This window comes from Artibeus jamaicensis, unplaced genomic scaffold (genome assembly GCF_021234435.1).
Source record: "Artibeus jamaicensis isolate MK-2021 breed Jamaican fruit bat unplaced genomic scaffold, CSHL_Jam_final scaffold_369, whole genome shotgun sequence".
Classification (NCBI taxonomy): Eukaryota; Metazoa; Chordata; class Mammalia; order Chiroptera; family Phyllostomidae; genus Artibeus; species Artibeus jamaicensis.
Window position 1 is genome coordinate 45,054,488 of NW_026522042.1, and position 17,159 is coordinate 45,071,646.

A 17,159-nucleotide genomic window follows, 5' to 3' on the forward strand; every position below is an offset into this window, starting at 1 on the left:
GGGTGAATACAAGCAAAGGGCTTAGTACAGTGCCTGGTATGTGTTACTTGTGATCCACAGTGCAGTTCTTTGTAGCACTGGTGACTGAGACCAGCGGCCAATGAGAGAGTGGCTTTCTCGAAACTGTTGCTGAGAGCAGCTCCTCAGAAAGAGCACAATTTACATTGGTGTTTCCCGAGGGCAGAGTCAGGGAGGAACTTCACAGAGTTACGTGGGAAGCATTTTGAAAGTACACATGTCCAGGACACATCCCGGAAGAGGTGAATCAGAAGCTCCGGGGGTGAGGCCTGGGCATGAGTAATGGAAAAAGTCTCCAGGTGATAGTTTGCTGGGGCCTCCAGCCTGAAGAATGCGGATGCCTCTGGCTAACCTCTGGATAACAACTCAACAAGGGGATGCATTTAGAGTGGATACATACCAGGCACAATGTGCTGCAGAGTAGTTTTCCTGAGTGCACAGAAGAAATTAAATGGTCTCCCTTTCCATCCTGCAATCGGATGCTCTCTCCAAATGTCAAGAGACAGGCAGGGGCACAAGGTGAAAGGATAGGAGCAACAAAAGAGTTTTGCAACCAAAAAGGTTACGACTGAGTGTCCTGTGCTTTAGAAGTCTGACACAAGACAAGAGATGGTCTGAGGGGCTTGTGCAGAGCCTTTATGCTTCCCACATCACACCACCCATGGCAGCAGTGATGCAGGTGGACTCCCTGGAAGAGGGAGCAGAGATGAAACTGGCCAGGCCTCAGTGCATCTCCACCTCTGATACTGACGGGGACTGTCCTATGTGGGTGTTCATCAGGAAATACTCTAGAACAGCCGCACTGGCCACAGTGCACCTAAGGGAAGCTTCTTTAATGTAGCACATACTTATTAAACTCTGACACATAGAAAAGAAAAAGAAGCAACAATTACTAGGTCCCTAGGATGTCAGAATTTCAAATGTTCCGCAAGGAGCTTCTTACAATGTCATTTATTGTGGCGGGGGAGATTTAGTTCCTACAGCTTCCCGCTGGCTCTGGGGAACTGCGATGGGCCAGTGACGCTGATGCCACCAGCAGTGGCTGGCCCGCGGGCTGCCGTCCAGTAGCTCTCCCCAAGGCCTGACTGGCAACTTTCTACTTGCTGAAATGACTCGTGTCCTAGGGTCCACTGTGGTGTTAGACACTGGGGGTTCACAAAAAGCTCAGCGAGACAGGGCCTGCTCTTCGAGACCTTGGAATCCAGCAGGGAAGACAAATGATGATGAAAGCTACCATTTCCTGAGTTCTTATTGGGTCCTGGGCTCCAATCCTCACCACCGCCTTAAATATGCGTATGGGAGTCATTCCATGGCCTTCGCCTCCAGGGCCACAAAAGCACACCTCAGTGAGCTAAAGCAACTGCTGGAGCAAAACAGCACGTGGAAAGCTGGGTCTGTCTGATGACAAAGTTCATGCTGCTCTTTCTCCTCAATCACATTGCGTCTTAGCCAAATGATAACCAACTAAAGCCCAACTGATATTTATTATTATAGTGGTATCTTCAAAGCACCGTGGGCGTATGGATGGCAAGGAGAAAGGCTGGCTTCTATTGTCACATGCAGACATGAAGTCTACTCTGTACTGGTAGTTTAGAGTACATATCTGAGTTACTAATCTCTCCAGAAAATTGTAGAAGGTCAAAAGTTTCTGAATGGAGCAGGACCATATATTTTTTGCAAGGTCAGATTTGTAACTATGAAAACTATAAATCATTTAAAATAAGAAATTTAATTGTGGTAAAACTAAATAACAAAATTTAGTATCTTCACCATTTTTAAGTGACAGTTCAGTAGTATTAACTCGATTCACTTTGTTGTGCAACCAGTTAGCTAATTTTAGAAGCAAGCAGCTATAGTTTTCTCATGTATTTTTCAGTTTTATTCAAAGCTTTTAAAACTTTAAGTTTATTGATTTCTCTACATAGTTCTTCATGAATGAGAGATATTTTGCTAATTTCTTTTACCCCTTTTCAGCCTTTTTTATTCTGCCTTGTTTTCAAAGACCTTCACTGTCTTACCTAATTATTTGGCAGAGGTGGTTAACAGGCCTTCTTCTTTACTCCTAGAAAAATTGTGTTAATAGGAACAGCAACGTGCCTGCCTTGAAAAACCGACATGTTTGCAGCCTCCTGTAACTGATCAGGTAGCCAATGAGATGGGAGTAGAAGTTGTTGGGTGGGGTTTCCAGGGAAAATCTTTAAAAGAGGCGAATGAACTGGGTGGTGTGTCTCTTTTTCCTTAATCTGTCCTCCTTCCTGCTGTGTGGAGCATAGATATGATGGGTGGTGCTGAAGCAGCCATCTTGCAATTATAAGGAGAGAAGCCAGTGCTAAAGATGGTGAAGAAGGAAGGGAGAAGAAATCTTAGGTCCTGATGACAAAGCGATGGAAACAGCCTAGGACTATATACCTCTAGATTCCTTTGACATAAAAGAAAAGCAAACCTCTCTATCTTATTTAAGCCACTGATATTTGCATTTTCTGTTATGTGCAGCCAAACCTAATCCTAACTAACACGATCCCTCTAATCTAGTTGGGCTGCTCCCTTCACCTTTGCATGAATGCTGATTAGAATCCCTGTCTTCCCTTTTGCTGGTTATCTGGTTTATGATGTTCTCCCTTCTGCCTTTGACATCCTTCTAAGGCTCACTCCATCCATCATACATCTTCTTAGGTCTCTGTCTTCTGAGCTCCCTGGCTTTGGCATACGATTTGACCTGAGGCTACACCTGAGCCCCGTTTGCTATTTGCCATCCTTGTGAGTCTCCTCCCAATTCCAGTGTAAGCTCCCGGAAGGCGGGCAGTGCCTTCCTCTGCTCCTGCTCCTTACCTGGGTCTGTGGTCTTTCTCTAATCAGGAATTTGTTTCTTTTTGCTCTAACCCCTGATAATCTTCTGCTGTTTCTTCTGATAGATATTGTAAAGCATAATTTTTTACCCTTTTCATAATATAGTAAATAATTTACTTTTTCTTTTTAATTATTAAAAATTACAGAAGAGTCCTGGCTGGTGTGGCTCAGTGGATTGAACACTGGCCTGCAAACCAAAGGGTCACTGGTTCAATTCCCAGTCAGGGTGCATGCCTGGGTTGCAGGCCAGGTCCCCAGTCGGGGGGAGGGGTGGGAGAGGCAACCACACATTGACATTTCCCTCGCTCTCTTTCTCCCTCCCTTCCCCTCTCTCTAAAAATAAAAGAAAGTCTTTAAAAAAATTACAGAAGAAATCCACGTATATTATAAAAATAGGTGTAATGTCAAAGGGTTGTCACTAGACCTCCAATCCCACTCCTCTCCCAAGAGACTGCCTCTATGAACAGCTTTTTGAGTGGCTTTCTAGACCTGCTATAATATATTTGTAAACATATATTAATCTATAAACAGCATATTTATATTTTTAAATAAAGGTGGGCTCCCAGTAAACAAAAGCTACTTGCTTTTCCCACCTGGCAGCATATCCTGGGCTTCTCTCCACATATCGGTGCACTCAGAGCCATGTGTTGTGTTCCGCAATTTATCTCACCACACAACCATGTGAACAATCAGGTCGTCTCCAATTTCTGCCGGGACGTTGCACTGAGCATAGCTGTGTATTATATTCTTGCCACTGTGTATATCTTTAGCATGAATTTTTTAGAAGTAGACTTTTAAGTTCTGAGTCTTAAAAATTGTATCTCAGTTCATTTCTTTTTTCTTTTCTTCTTCTCCTGGAACTCTCTTTAGTGGGATGTTGAGTATGTGAGATTGATCCTAAAAAAGACCCTTTTCTTTTTGATTTTATAATTTCTGTGCATCTGTCTTTCCTTAAACTTTCAGGAATATTTTCTCAGCTTTATCTTCAACTAACTGTTGAATTTTTAAACTTTACTATCTTAAATTTTTAATTTGCAAGTTAACTTTCCTGTCCTTTGATTGTTCCCTTTTCATTGCACCTAGTTCTTGTTTGATAGATACATTATTTCCTTTTATGCCTCTGGAGTATATTAATGAGAACTTGTGAAAAAATTCTACCCTGCACCATCTCTGTTCTATTTTTTTTCTACAGCTTAATTCTTAATTTCTCTAGTTTAATTCTATAGCTTAATTTTTGACTGTTTTTGTAATGCTGTGGCTTTCCACATGACTAGCTGTCCATTTTGAGGCAGTATCCGGGCATTTTTGGTTCTTAAAGCCCCACATGGTATTCCAATGGTTGGGAGCAGTGGGTAGGCAAACTGTGGCCTGTTGGTCGACTTTGGCCCACCATGCATTTTTGTAAACGTTTTTTTTTTTTTTAGAACATAGACAAGGTCACTTGTTTACATATAGTCAGTCATTGCTTTTGCACTCTAATGGCATACTTGAGCAGCTGTGACAGACAGCGGAGAGCCCACTGAGCTTTAAAAGAGCATTTTCTGGCCCTTTACAGGTAAGGGCTCCTGGCCCCGGCCCAGAGGGAGGAGGCGGAGGCCGCCTTGTGAGCTCTCTGAGCGCGTCCACACTTCTGCCACGGCTGCTTCCCACGTTCGTCTATGCCTTCTGGCTGAAATTATTTTTCAAAATGAAAAAAACACACAATTTATTTGTACTATGAAATAATATCAGAGCGATAGTTTAAAAACATTTTCTTTGATAGAGGAGAATGAACTGCCTTTCATAGGAGGGCTCTGAGCAGGACAATTTTTTTCTAAACAATAGTTATTTTTTTCCAAGTCTTTTAATTTTCTTCTGTACTTTGTGGACAATTCTTCAGTCTCTACGTGCGAGTCGGAGTGTTAGGGCCTCTGTCAGCTTCGGAGCCACCTGCCTCCTCAGAGTGCTGACCAGGAAACGCCCTGCCAATGGGCCAGCTTCAGGGGAGGGGGGAGTGGGCTCTGCCAGGATTTAAATGAACGGAACAGCAACAAAACTGTTCCCATGCACTGACGTCAGCATTGACTACCTAGTCTGCGGCTTGAATTTAGAAATTGTAGGATATTTAACTTAGGCAATTAAAAGAAATTCCTAGATCCTTTAGTGGCAAGATTCTAAACTTAGCTCTTGAGTTACATCTTACGAGAAATTAAATGGGTCTGAATGAATCTTAAAAGGCTGAGTTAAAATATTTTTATGTTAAGTATTTTTGGGAGTGGGGAGGGAACTGATTCATACCAAGCTTCTTTAGATGTTTTCCTGCCTTTCCTCTGCCTGCCCTTTGTAAACAGAAAAACAGGATCTCGATCCACTTGAATGAGTAATAGCTGCCCAAAGCTATGTGTCCATTTGAGGCTTCCACGTGATGTGCCGTGCAGAACACTGAAGCTTCGTTCTCACCGTCTGTTATGTCACCTGGAGTCTTAACCATAATTACAGCCCTGTGACGGTTGCACACACATTATTTCCCACCTGTATTATCAGTGACTAGTAGTTGCATCTCCCTAATTAAAATGGTGTTAGCATCTCAATTATGAACTTTGTTTTTTTTAAGGGCTTTTATATAACTAAAAACTTGCTCCAAGCTGGGATTTAATGTTCATGTGAGCGTTCAGCAGGTGTTAGAGGACTGGAGAAATGCTAGACATTCATTGTGTTGTTCTGCTTCACACCCTAGACCTGTGCACCCCAGTGGTGTTCCTGGAAGCAAAGTTGCTGACTGATAGGAGATTTATAGATGGATGCATTTGGGGCGTCATCTGGCTGGCCTGCCTGGTACAGTTAGGCTCTGGGACAGCAACAAGTGACCTTTGAGTGGTTTTAAAAATTAACATATCAACTGCAACCTGAGGATGGTTGGAGACATCATGACAAGGAAAGAGAGCTTTATGCACATAAAGGCCTGGCTTTCTTAGAGGGCAGAGGGTATTCATAAAATGTTGGTTTCCTAGAAAGTTCAGTTTGGGAAGTTTAGAAAAGTGCAGTGACTGATTATCTGTCTAACACCGTGCCTGAGTTAGGGTCCACATAATTCCCGAACCAGCCATGTGCTTCAGAGGACCCAGGGAGGGTGGTCCCTACTTTCATCAAAACCTTTTGAAAGAGCTGTCCAGTAGAACTTTCTGGGATGATGGAAATGTTCTCTATCTGCACTGTACAATAGGGTTGTGTGGCCACTGAGCACCTAAAGTGTGGCAATGAGGGACTCCTTTTTTTTTTGCAGTCACTTTTAATACATATATTTTACTATTTCCAGAGAAATAATATTCTAAGATTCACCCACGCTCCAGCAGCCTTGGGACCATGGTGACAAAATCTGTTTTCAGTGCATCATGGGCTTCGAGCTTTGCCTTCACTCTCCAGGGAGCCCGCCCTTTGGGCTGCAGCAGTGTGCAGTCAGACACTCACTTTTCTGTTCTGTAGGGGAGATGTTATTCAGCCTTTATTTTTAAAATATATTTTATTGATTGTGCTATTACAGTTGTCCCATTCCCCCCTCTATTACCCTCCACCTTGCACACCCCTCCCACTCACATTCCCCCTGCTCCAGGTTCATGTCCATGGGTCGTACATATAAGTTCTTTGGCTTCTATATTTCCTATACTATTCTTAGCCTCCCCCTGTCTATTTTATACCTACCAATTATGCTTCTTATTCCCCATCCCTTTTCTTCCCATTCTCCCCTCTCCTCCTCTCCACTGACAACCCTCCATGTGATCTTCATTTTTGCAATTCTGTTCCTGTTCTAGTTGTTTGGTTAGTTTTTTTTAAGGTTCAGTTATTTATAGTTATGAGTTTATTGTCATTTTACTGTTAATATTTTTTATTATCTTCTTTTTCTTACATAAGTCCCTTTAACATTATCTGTAATGAGGGCTTGGTGACAATGAACTCCTTTAACTTGACCTTGTCTGGGAAGCACTTTATCTGCCCTCCCATTCTAAATGAAAGCTTTGCTGAAGAGAATAATCTTGGATGTAGGTTCTTGCCTTTCCTGACTTGGAATACTTCTTTCTAGCCCCTTCTTGCCTGCAAGGTTTCTATTGAGAAATCACTTCATAGTTTTATGGGAACTCCTTTGTACATAACTCTCTCTTTATCTTTAATCTTGGGTAATGTAATGATGATGTGCCTTGGTGTGTGCTTCCTTGGGTCCAACTTCTTTGGGACTCTTTGAGCTTCCTGGACTTCCTGGAAGTCTTACTTCCTTTGCCAGATTGGGGAAGTTCTCCTTCATTATTTTTTCACATAAGTTTTCAATTTCTTGCTCTTCCTTTTCTCCTTCTGGCACCCTTATGATTTATTTATTTATTTTTCAAATATATATTTTTATTTTATTGACTATGCCATTACATTTGTTCTATTCCCCCCTCCATTCCCCTCCACCCTGCACACCCCTCCCCCACCATTCCCCCCCTTTAGTTCATGAACACGTGTCTCAAGTTCTTTAGATTCTACATTTCCCATACTATTCTTACCCTCCTCCCTATCTATTTTCTATCTACTGTCTATGCTACTTATTTTCTGTACCTTCTCCCCCCTTCTCCCACTCCCCTGTTGCTAACCCTCCATGTGATCTTCATTTCTATGGTTCCACTCCTGATCTAGCTGTCCTCTTAGTTTGCTTTTGTTTTAGGTGTGGTTGTTAATAACTGCGAGTTTGCTGTCCTTTCACTGTTCATCTTTTTTATCTTCTTTTTCTTAGGTAAGTCCCTTTAACATTTCATATAATAAGGGCTTGGTGATGATGAACTCCTTGAATTTGATCTTATCCGAGAAGCACTTTATCTCTCTTCCCATTCTAAATGAAAACTTTGCTGGATAGAGCAATCTTGGATGTAGGTCTTTGGATTTCATGACTTGGAATACTTCTTTCCAGCCCCTTCTTGCCTGTAAGGACTCTTTTGAGAATCTTGGCGGAAGTCCTCCACCCTTATGATTTAGATGTTGGAATGTTTAAAGTTGTTAATGGAGGTTCCTAAGCCTCTTCTCATTTTTTTGAATTCTTATTTCTTCATTGTTTTCTGGTTTGATGTTTATGTCTTCCTTCTGCTCCAAACTGTTGACTTGAGTCCTGGTTTCCTTCCTGTCAGTATTGGTTCCCTGCACATTTTCCTTTATTTCACTTTCCATAGCCTTCACTTTTTCCTCTATTTTGTGACCATACTCAACCATTTCTGGGAGCATCCTGATTACCAGTGTTTGAACTCTGTATCTGATAAGTTGGCTATCTTTTTGTTCCTTAGTTGTATTTTTTCTGAAGATTTGATCTGTTCTTTCATTTGGGCCATTTTTTTTGTTTCTGTGTGCCTGTCATGTATAAGGGGCCGGGCCTTAGGTATTTGCCAGGGTGGGGCTATCCACATCAGTGTGTTTTGGTGCTGTCTGTGGGGGAGGGGCCCGAGAGAAAAAAAATGCTGTTTCCTCGGCTCTCTGCTGGCTTTCAGTCACTTCCCTTGCTTCCCACAGGCAAATTGGGCCCTTCTGGCGCTGATTCCCAGGTGGGTGGGCTTGTGTCTGTTCTAGGACCCAGTGGGTCTCTCCAATGATCTCTCCTGTGAGACTGGGAGCTTCTCCTGGCACCACAACCGCCACAGTTTTTTTCAATCAGAGGCTTTGAGGCCTTATTTCCCCGCACTGGGACTCTGGGTTGCGATGTCTATCTCTCTTCCCAGTTGTTCCTCCTGGTTTATCAGCACGAGAATGTGGAGCCACCCACTCTGCCAGCTGCCACTTTGCCACTAGTCCCGTCCACCCAGCTGTCCACTCCACCCCTCCTACCGGTCTGGATGAATGTTTCTTTTTTAACTCCTTGGTTGTCAGACTTCCATACAGTTCACTTTTCTGTCAGTTTGGGTTACTTTTTGTTCTTAAATTTGTTGTTGTCCTTTTGGTTGTGTGAGGAGGCACAGTGTGTCTACCTATGCCTCCATCTTGGCCGGATGTCTAATTTAATTAATTTGAGTTTAAACAGCAACATGTGGCTAAAACTATTGTAGTGGACTGTAAAACAATCTGTAATTTTTCGTTGAGGTTACTGTATTAAATCCTAGTGATAAAAGTGATGGCGTTTAGCCACGAATGGCTGCACGTCGGTTTTTAAGAACTGGTTAGAATCGGTGTTTTCTTTAAATGGAATCACATCATGACGTTTTCTTCCTTTCAAAGAAAACCCCCTGTGAAGTTCCCGGCATGTGGGCCTGAAGCTGGAGGGTGAAAAGAATTAGGCCTGAAAGAAGGTCAGGGTTACAAAAGAGTCTGTAGACAGCGTGAATCTGGAAAGACAGGCTCTGGAGGTGGAATAAATCTCTAGTGGTGGTAGAATTTTAGATCCTTGGGAGCCAGCTGAAGAGGAGCAACGCTTTTTGTCAATGGACTGCACCCAATGTTCCTCAAATCACACGTGGCAAGTACTGACCTCTGTATGTTTACGGGGCCAGCTGGGCTCAAGAGGTAATTTACATCTTCCCCGCTCTCTGCCCATTAACCATGTAAATATCAATATGCAAATGTCAGCCACAATAGGCTTCAAGTCCTTTGCTAAAAATACATGGGACTGCAGTGGACTTTGAGCACACAGCCACATTTATGTCTTTTGCAGGCTCTAGATACTTTTGGCTTCATGGGTCCCTTCCTCCATTAAAAATAAAATCATTACATTTTACCATCCCCCTGTTATAAAGACAAATATATAAATATTGGATACTAAAACATTTTCCTTGACCTAAAAGACCATCTTTTTTTTCTTTTAGTTTTTAAAAGAAATTAAAACAATTTCATTGGCCACTAAAAGCACTGTAACCCCTGGGCCCCAGGCCTGCTGTGCCTGGTGGAGAAATCGGCCCAGTTTGAGAGGCTCTGTGTCCCTTCAGGGAAGACCTCACACTTGAAACTGGCTAGAAATTGCCTACCGTTAACTTAAAAGGTCACCAAATAGATTTTCTGCACAATAAATATCAATTCACTAAAAATCTTCAGCGAGGTTAAGGGTTCCCTTGAACAACATGAATATTTCTCTTTTTGTCCTCAAGTCCATTGCGAGTCCACAGACAAGCAGCTCTGGCACCACCTGTTGGTAGTGAGAAATGCCGATTATCAGCCTCCATCTGATACTGCGGTAGAATTTGCAGTTTGACAAGATCTCCAGGTGATTCATATGTGCATTACACGGAAGCACTGTCGCCTGTAACTTAAACTGGACTGTTCATCATTGGTAGAAATGGAAGAGATGATTCTCTTAACCTGAGGGCTGGCTCTTACCCTTCCAGTGTCAATGAATTCGGTTCTTTTAGTCCAGCTGTTCCCAATTTGGGTGAACTACTGAAGTCACCTGGGGAAGCTTTAAAAAAAAATACGCATCCTCAGGAGATCCTGAAACAATTGGTCTGGGCTGGGATTGTAGGAATCAAAGTTTTTTTTTGTTTGTTTTTTTAAACTTCCCGGGGGACTATGAGCACAACCCTGACAAGCTCTGTCCCCTGGTTTTGATCACACTGGCTCTTTTTCTCTATGTTCCTCAACCTTCTCAGCCTGGCCAAGCAAATGTATGATCCAGACCTAGTTTTGACATGCTCTATTAATTATCTCAAAGCTCTGAAGTGTTCTCCCAAAATATCCATACTCTGAAATATAAAGTGCCCCCATTTCTTGCTATGTCTCATATTACCTTCAGTCATTTAATCTTCATGATGGCAGTGAATACTATTCTTGTGCCCATTTTACAGATGAGAGAATGGAGGCTTAGTGAGGTTTAAACCTCCCAAGGTCATTCTGTTTCTAATTGACTCCAACACTGGACCCCTCCTCCAACCTATCATCTGCTAGTACCATGCTTTTATTTAGGAAAACACTGGTAATTTCCTAACTCATATGGTCAGACATGAGATTTACAATTATTTAATCTGTAAGAATTATTGTCAAAAGAAATAGAATGAAGATCAGGAAACAATTATGTAGGTAGTAGAATTTGGAGTGCTATAATCTATTCCAGAAAAGAGTGAAGATTGTGATATACATTTTCCTTCCTTCATAACTGAGGTGATAATTCACTTAACAAAACAAATAATAAAGCCCTAGCCAGGTGGTTCAGTTGGTTGGAGTGTTGTCCCGTACACCAAGAGGCAGTGGGTTCGACTCCTGGTCAGGGCACATTCCCATGTTATTGGTTTGATCCCTGCTTGGCGTGAGTATGGGAGGGAACCAACTGATGTTTCTCTCACATCGATGTTTCTCTCTCCTCAATTAAAAAAAACATATCCTCAGGTGAGAATTTAAAAAAAGCCCAAATATTAAATACTCCAGAGGTAGGGTTTTTATACAAATGTTAAATGCTCTAGAAGTGCCCTCTGCATTAGGATTATGGAGATTACTGGGATAAGAAATAGTCTTTGTCCTTGAAATGAGGAGTCGAAGAAAGGATAGGAACCTGGAACAGTCCAACATAGGACAGCGAGGATAAGCAGGTGTTAAAGTGTGTGATAAGGTCATTAAGCTTTCTTAAAGTTCAACGGTTGGCAGGAGGTAGGACAATGGAGGAAGGATTTATGGAGGAGGTCTGTCTGGAGTCTGTGAGGATTAATGGAGACCGAGAAACTAGAAAAGTCAGCACTCAGCCAGGACACTGGCATAAAACTCACTAAGAAGATAGAATTTTCCCCATTGAATTGCCAACCCAGTTTCTTGTTGGCTGAATGTCCCCTGTCTGGGGACTGAGAGAGTATGGAGTCTTTGGGTTCTAAACAAACACCGTCCCTGCCAAGTGCAGCCCTATCTCAGCGTCCCGAGTGACTTCTATGCAGCAAAGTCAATCAGATGCAAAGGGTTATTTACACACCGATAGCTTCCTGACTCATACTTTCTCCAGCTTCTTTTAAGGTTGCTAGAGTACACTTTGCTTAATATTTGAACCTAGAGAAATTGAAAGCTAAGTACTTATTTAAATATTGATCAAGCTCTGTGCTTCAGAGAAGGCAAGAAAACTGCAGAGAGCACGATTGTATGTCCTCAGCCGGTGAGGGTTTCACAATGGCTAGTTTTGCCTGTTTCTTTTTGTGGAGATGGATTTTGGGGGCAACTTTGTAGAACAGTTGTTTCTCCTTCCACATTTTCTTTTTTTTCTATATAGATATCTGACGGAATTAATGAAGGGAACAAAAAGGTCAGGGGTGGAGGATGGGGAGAAGGAAGAGAATACACAGTGATTCAATACTAGTGATGTAAAAAAAAGGAGAATAACAACAAAATACACTAACACATCAGTGTTTTTGCTCACCAGGGTCTGGAAACCATTTTTGTCTGCTGTGTTGATTCAGTTAATCTTCAGTGGACGGTTAAGGGCTGGAAATATTTTTAAAAAGGATTTTTAAAAAAATTTTTATTTTGAGTACCCTGAAGTTCTGACAAGGGGCAGGCACTTCTTTTTTCTTTAGATGGCAGTGCACCGGCCAGGCCTTGGGTTCATGGGCCCAGTGAAACAGGAGGGCATTGCCAGTTTGGATCTTTTTATTAAGGCAGAATCCCCCACCTCCGCCCTGGAGCAGGGCTGAGGACTTCAGACGCACCGCAGTGTATCCTCGTTACCTTCTCCGGCGTTTCCCTCATCCTCGGAACCTGTGTCAGAAAGGTGCGCTCAACAAGGTGAGGATGAGAAGGGAGGCTGACCCCACCAGGAGAGGTGGTGGTGACAGCTGGGGAGAGGTGCTCCTTCCTGGCTCAGTGCCTTGGTGGCCAACTTCCTCGGGCCACACCCCTGTGCTGGTCCTGGGGGTGGCAGAGCTTCACAGGAAAAACAAAACAGATTCACGATAATGACAAAACACATCAAATTGGGATTTTTGCCGTTAAGGTTGGTATGACTGTCTGTGGTAGGAAGGCTTGGTTGACAGGCTTCTCCACTTGGGGCTGTGATGGGTGTAACTGGAAAAGCATGTTCGCTGCATGGTGAGGGAGTCCCTCTCATATTGTAAAAGCAAGTTAGGGTTTTCATGAGAATTTTTGAATTAGGAAGACTTCCAATGAGCTACTTGCGTGTATGAACACCAGGAGAATCGCAGCTCGTCAAGCTTTGACCCAGGGAAACCTGAGCCTAAGATTTTAAAGTAATACTTGGACCATATTATGTCACAGGCGTGGTGCTTTGGGCTGAGGGCAACCTAAGCCTCCCTCGGGCCTGGCACAGCCCATTTCAGGAGCGGGCTGGCCTGTTCCTTCCACCGGCAGCACCAAGGCAAGGCCCCTGGAGCCTGGAGTGCCTGGGCTCCGCCACCAGAGCACAGCGTCGCCCTCCTCTGGCCGGGCAGGGCCGCGGCAAACCTGCACCTTGGCGATTCTTGTGGGGCGGGGGAGGGAAGGCGAGGCGAGTCCGCCACCGCCCCACGGCGGGAGGGGCTGGCGGAGAGAGACAGCGCAGTCGGGGTTTCAGGTTTCCTCCTGGAGCCGGTGTCGGGCGCAGCGGGCGGGCCTGGCCATGTGATGCCGGGCCCTGGCGTGGGGCAGGCCGGGGATCCTGTGGCAGCCGGCAGGCAGGCGCGACCCAGCGGAGGCGGCACCAGCAGCGGGCGGCACCAGCCGGGCCTGGGAGCGTGCCCGCGGCTCCGCCCCCTCCGCGCGGGCTGCCGCCGCCGGGCTGCCGCCGCCGGGCTACCGCCGCCGAGAGTTGGCAGCTTCGGGAGAGCCTGCTCGGCTCCGGCGCCCTCGGGCAGGGCGCGGAGGGCAGCGCCTCGCTCTGGCTGCGGAGCCCCTTCTCCAGGTAAGCGCTGTTTTGGTGGCTCCATCCTCTGCGTCTCTCTGCAGCCCTGGGTGGAAAACTTGGGCCATATCACCTGAGTTCTCGTGGAGCTACTTTCTCCTGGATCCCAGGGGCCACGAGGGTCAGCCGAGGTGGAGAGGGAGTCCCGCCGTGGGCTCGGCGGAGCGAGGGATGGCCGCCGCCTCCTGGTCCCTCGGGAGCAGCAACATGGCAAAGGGCTGTACGGCGTTGGTAGCTGCCGGGCGCGAGGTTGCTCCCGGCGCAGTCCGGAGCGCAAGGAGGAGGTGGCGGTAGCCCCTCTCTACCCTGCCTCGGGACCGGGGATGGGTGGGTGGAAGCCCGGCCAGTGCCTTTCGGATGCTTGGGAAATAAATGTCACTCCCGCGGTGGAGAAGGAAGATCCTTGGAAGCTGGGGTCTCTTCTACCCACCCGTGCCTCAGCTCTGGTTTGAGGGTGCTTGGCGGGGCCAGGTCTCCAGAAAACAGACTAAGCAGGAGCTCAGGACAGAGGCCTCAACATTTTTTCGTGTGGGAACACCTGCTGTATCTTAAAAGATATCTACAGTTATCTTGGTTAGGAGAGGAGGTCAGAATTTTGTTGGGTTTACATATGCTTATTTTATAAATTTGTTTGCCTCGAACGCCTGGGGTGTAGGTGGTGGTGCCGTAACCTTCCCATGCTTAGAGCTTCCATGGGGGTCGTAATGATGCGCCTGTGCTTGGAGGAGGCACCCTCGCTTGTCCAGAGCTGTGGGGAAGCTGGGTGCTGAGGCCACCTTGGAAACCCAGCTCTGGTTTCCCAGACACCAATTAGATTTCCAGGACAGAATCCGTCTGCCTCCCTAGGAACGCTCGGCGTCCACCCATTGGTTGCAGCTGGGTGGGTCAAGGAAAGGCAGCTACATCTGTGTTTGCACAGCGTCTCCCTCCTTGACCCCTGCCTGGGTCTCGCCAGATATCCATAGATCCAGAGTTAGGATGGCGGTTAACCACCAGATCAGTGCCAACTGGGTAGGAAATACGAAAAAGTATGACATTCAGAAAGAACTGATCATTTGGAGCTCAATGAGGTCTCCCGTTTCTGAAGATTTGTCATTGTATGTTCCTAGGCCCCGAAGGTGTCAGGGGAAGCAAAATCCTGTTCTCACAACAAAAGCAAAATAAAGGGCATGTCCTTGTCATGTTCTGCAGGTTGGTCTTTGCACGTGATTGTCCAAGCACAGTGATAACCTGGCCTGGGGAGGTTTCTGTGTATCTGTCTGGGTTTTTAAAGCACATGGGTATTTGCCTGGTCTTGATTAGTGGCCAAGCTAACCCGTCTCAGTCTTTGGAGGAAAAGAAACGAATACTGCGAAAGCCTGTGGAATTTCTTACAACATAATATTTCAATGTGGCATTCTGACGTGAACCTTCTACGTGAGTGTGCTCATTAACTTTGGTCAAATAGGAATTTGGGTAGCATCAGACCTCATATGTAGTGGTTAGGGAAACTGAGGCACAGCTAGCTATTGGGTGTGCTCCTGAGGCCCGTGTCCTGGCTAATTGGAGAGTGGAGAACAGAGAATCAGTGTTTGTCCTGCTTTGACTGTGTTTTCTTCCTTATCAAAACCTGACTAACCAAGAACAAGTTACGCAACAGGTGAGCCATTAGACTTTCCTTTGAAGCGCCTGTCCTGTCCTTCAAGCAGTTTAGAAACAATTAAAGGAAAACAGTAGAGGAATAGCCCTGTGATACTTTGGGTTTGATTCCAGACCCCTGCAATAAAGAGGGTGTCACAATAAAGCGAATTGCATTTTCTTTTTCTTTTGCTGGTGGAGGGTCTTGTCTTCATTTGTTAAAAAAAAAAATCATCTGCGAAATGCAATAAAGTGAAGCATAATAAAATGAGGTATGCCTAAAGTTGGTAACCAAGGCTTTATGAAATTTCATCAGGCGCCTCACACCTTTTTTTTAAAGAATCTTGTGAAGACTACAATAGAGTTTGAAATATTTTCCCATTGTCCTCTTACATAAACTACTGTGTGGCTAAGACTTAAACTGGGCAGGAATTTCAGGTGAGCTCTGATACATGACCTCCTTTAGTATATGCCATGTGAGAAGAGGAAATGTGTTTTAAATAGGTATTAAAGCAAATAGCGGACTATAATATTTCATTTATTTTAAACATTCTGTTCAGAGCTGGTAACCACTGTGTTCGTACTTAGCTCTAACTTTTTAGTCCTGCCTGAATTTATGACCGAGTGCTGCCTCCCCAGAAAAGATTTATTCCATAAATGTTGGAAGCTCCTTCCTGGCTGGGGCATGGCTAGGACGGTGCTGCAGAGCCCCCGATTACTCCCGCACTCCCAGCCCGCATGTGATTTCATTATGCTTTAATTTACTGATCAGATAGAACAGATCTGGTTTATGTAGGTTTTGTCTAATTGCATTTGTATTTATGTTGCTTTAGTGGAGCAGAAAAGCTGTAGGATGTTTTTTTCCCTGTGACCTTCAGTAAGATTTGTCATGAAGAGATGGGTCAAGCTGAGCAACTCCTAGTGAGAGTTCTAAATCGAAAACAGTATGGTATTAGAAATGCACCAAATTCAGGAAGTTTTGCCGTGTTAGAGTTGTACTGTGAATATTATACTGCCCTGTAGGCCTTGAGTCTGGGTTCCCTACATAGGCCGACCTAGGCTTGGGGATGTTTTTCTTCAGAAGCGCAGGTCCTCTGTGATGGAGCAGTTTGCCCTGCCTGGATGGAGCCTGTCATTTTGTCCAGGACTACAGTCCTCAGTTCTTTTGTTACTATCCTAGTATTAAAAAGGTCTCAAAAGCTTAAAGCAGTGTCACTCTGCTGTTTAGCCACTGGGGCAGTTTCTTTCCCTCTTCTTTCTGTGACCATATTCTTCAATTATATTCATTCACCAAATACTGGAGGGTCTACTGTGTGCTGGACACTGCTCTTTGCTGTAGTTCTCTGGACTGTGGGTTTCATGCTTAAGGCAATACTTTCCTGGTTTTAGAGTTTGTAGGACCTCTTGCATTTCGAGTGGGCTTTTGAACACTTGGCACTAAGAGATTTGGCTGGTAAAATTTCGTGTAACTTTTGTTCATGTGATAGTACATCTTAATTAACTGCAGTTTTTTCCCTTGAAATTTGATCTTAGGCCCAATTGTAATTTGTTTATTCCTACCATTGCAGCTGCTGGACTTCTTCTCCTGGATGACCAATATAATGAGCTTTGACATAATTTTTTTATTTGAGGGAAAGTTAAAAAGCTAATAGAACTGAATATGGGGTATTTGTTTCAGAGATTTTGGCTTTGAACACTTTTCTCAGATATATTTTTATTTGTCTTCAGAAGTGTCTTCTCTTATTTTAATCTTTTTCTTGATGATCAGTTTGAGGTTGGATTGCTGTAGAAAGTCAGTGTGCAGATAACGTTCCTCTAACCGTAGAGAAGATATCCGGTGCCCGTGAGTGAAGGCCCACACCGGGGGCTCGGTGACACCTTCCTTTTTCAT

General features: G+C 44.5%; 1 protein-coding gene across 2 annotated transcripts in view; it reads left to right on the forward strand.

Moving 5' to 3' along the window:
- The first annotated feature begins 13,571 nt into the window (after positions 1–13,571).
- The window catches only part of ARHGEF28 (Rho guanine nucleotide exchange factor 28), a 274,573-nt gene continuing 270,985 nt past the window's right edge, over positions 13,572–17,159 (forward strand). For both annotated transcript variants that reach the window (XM_037157034.2, XM_037157035.2), the window contains exon 1: positions 13,572–13,651. The gene's annotated coding sequence lies outside the window, so the exon portion shown is untranslated. The remainder of the gene's footprint in view (positions 13,652–17,159) is intronic.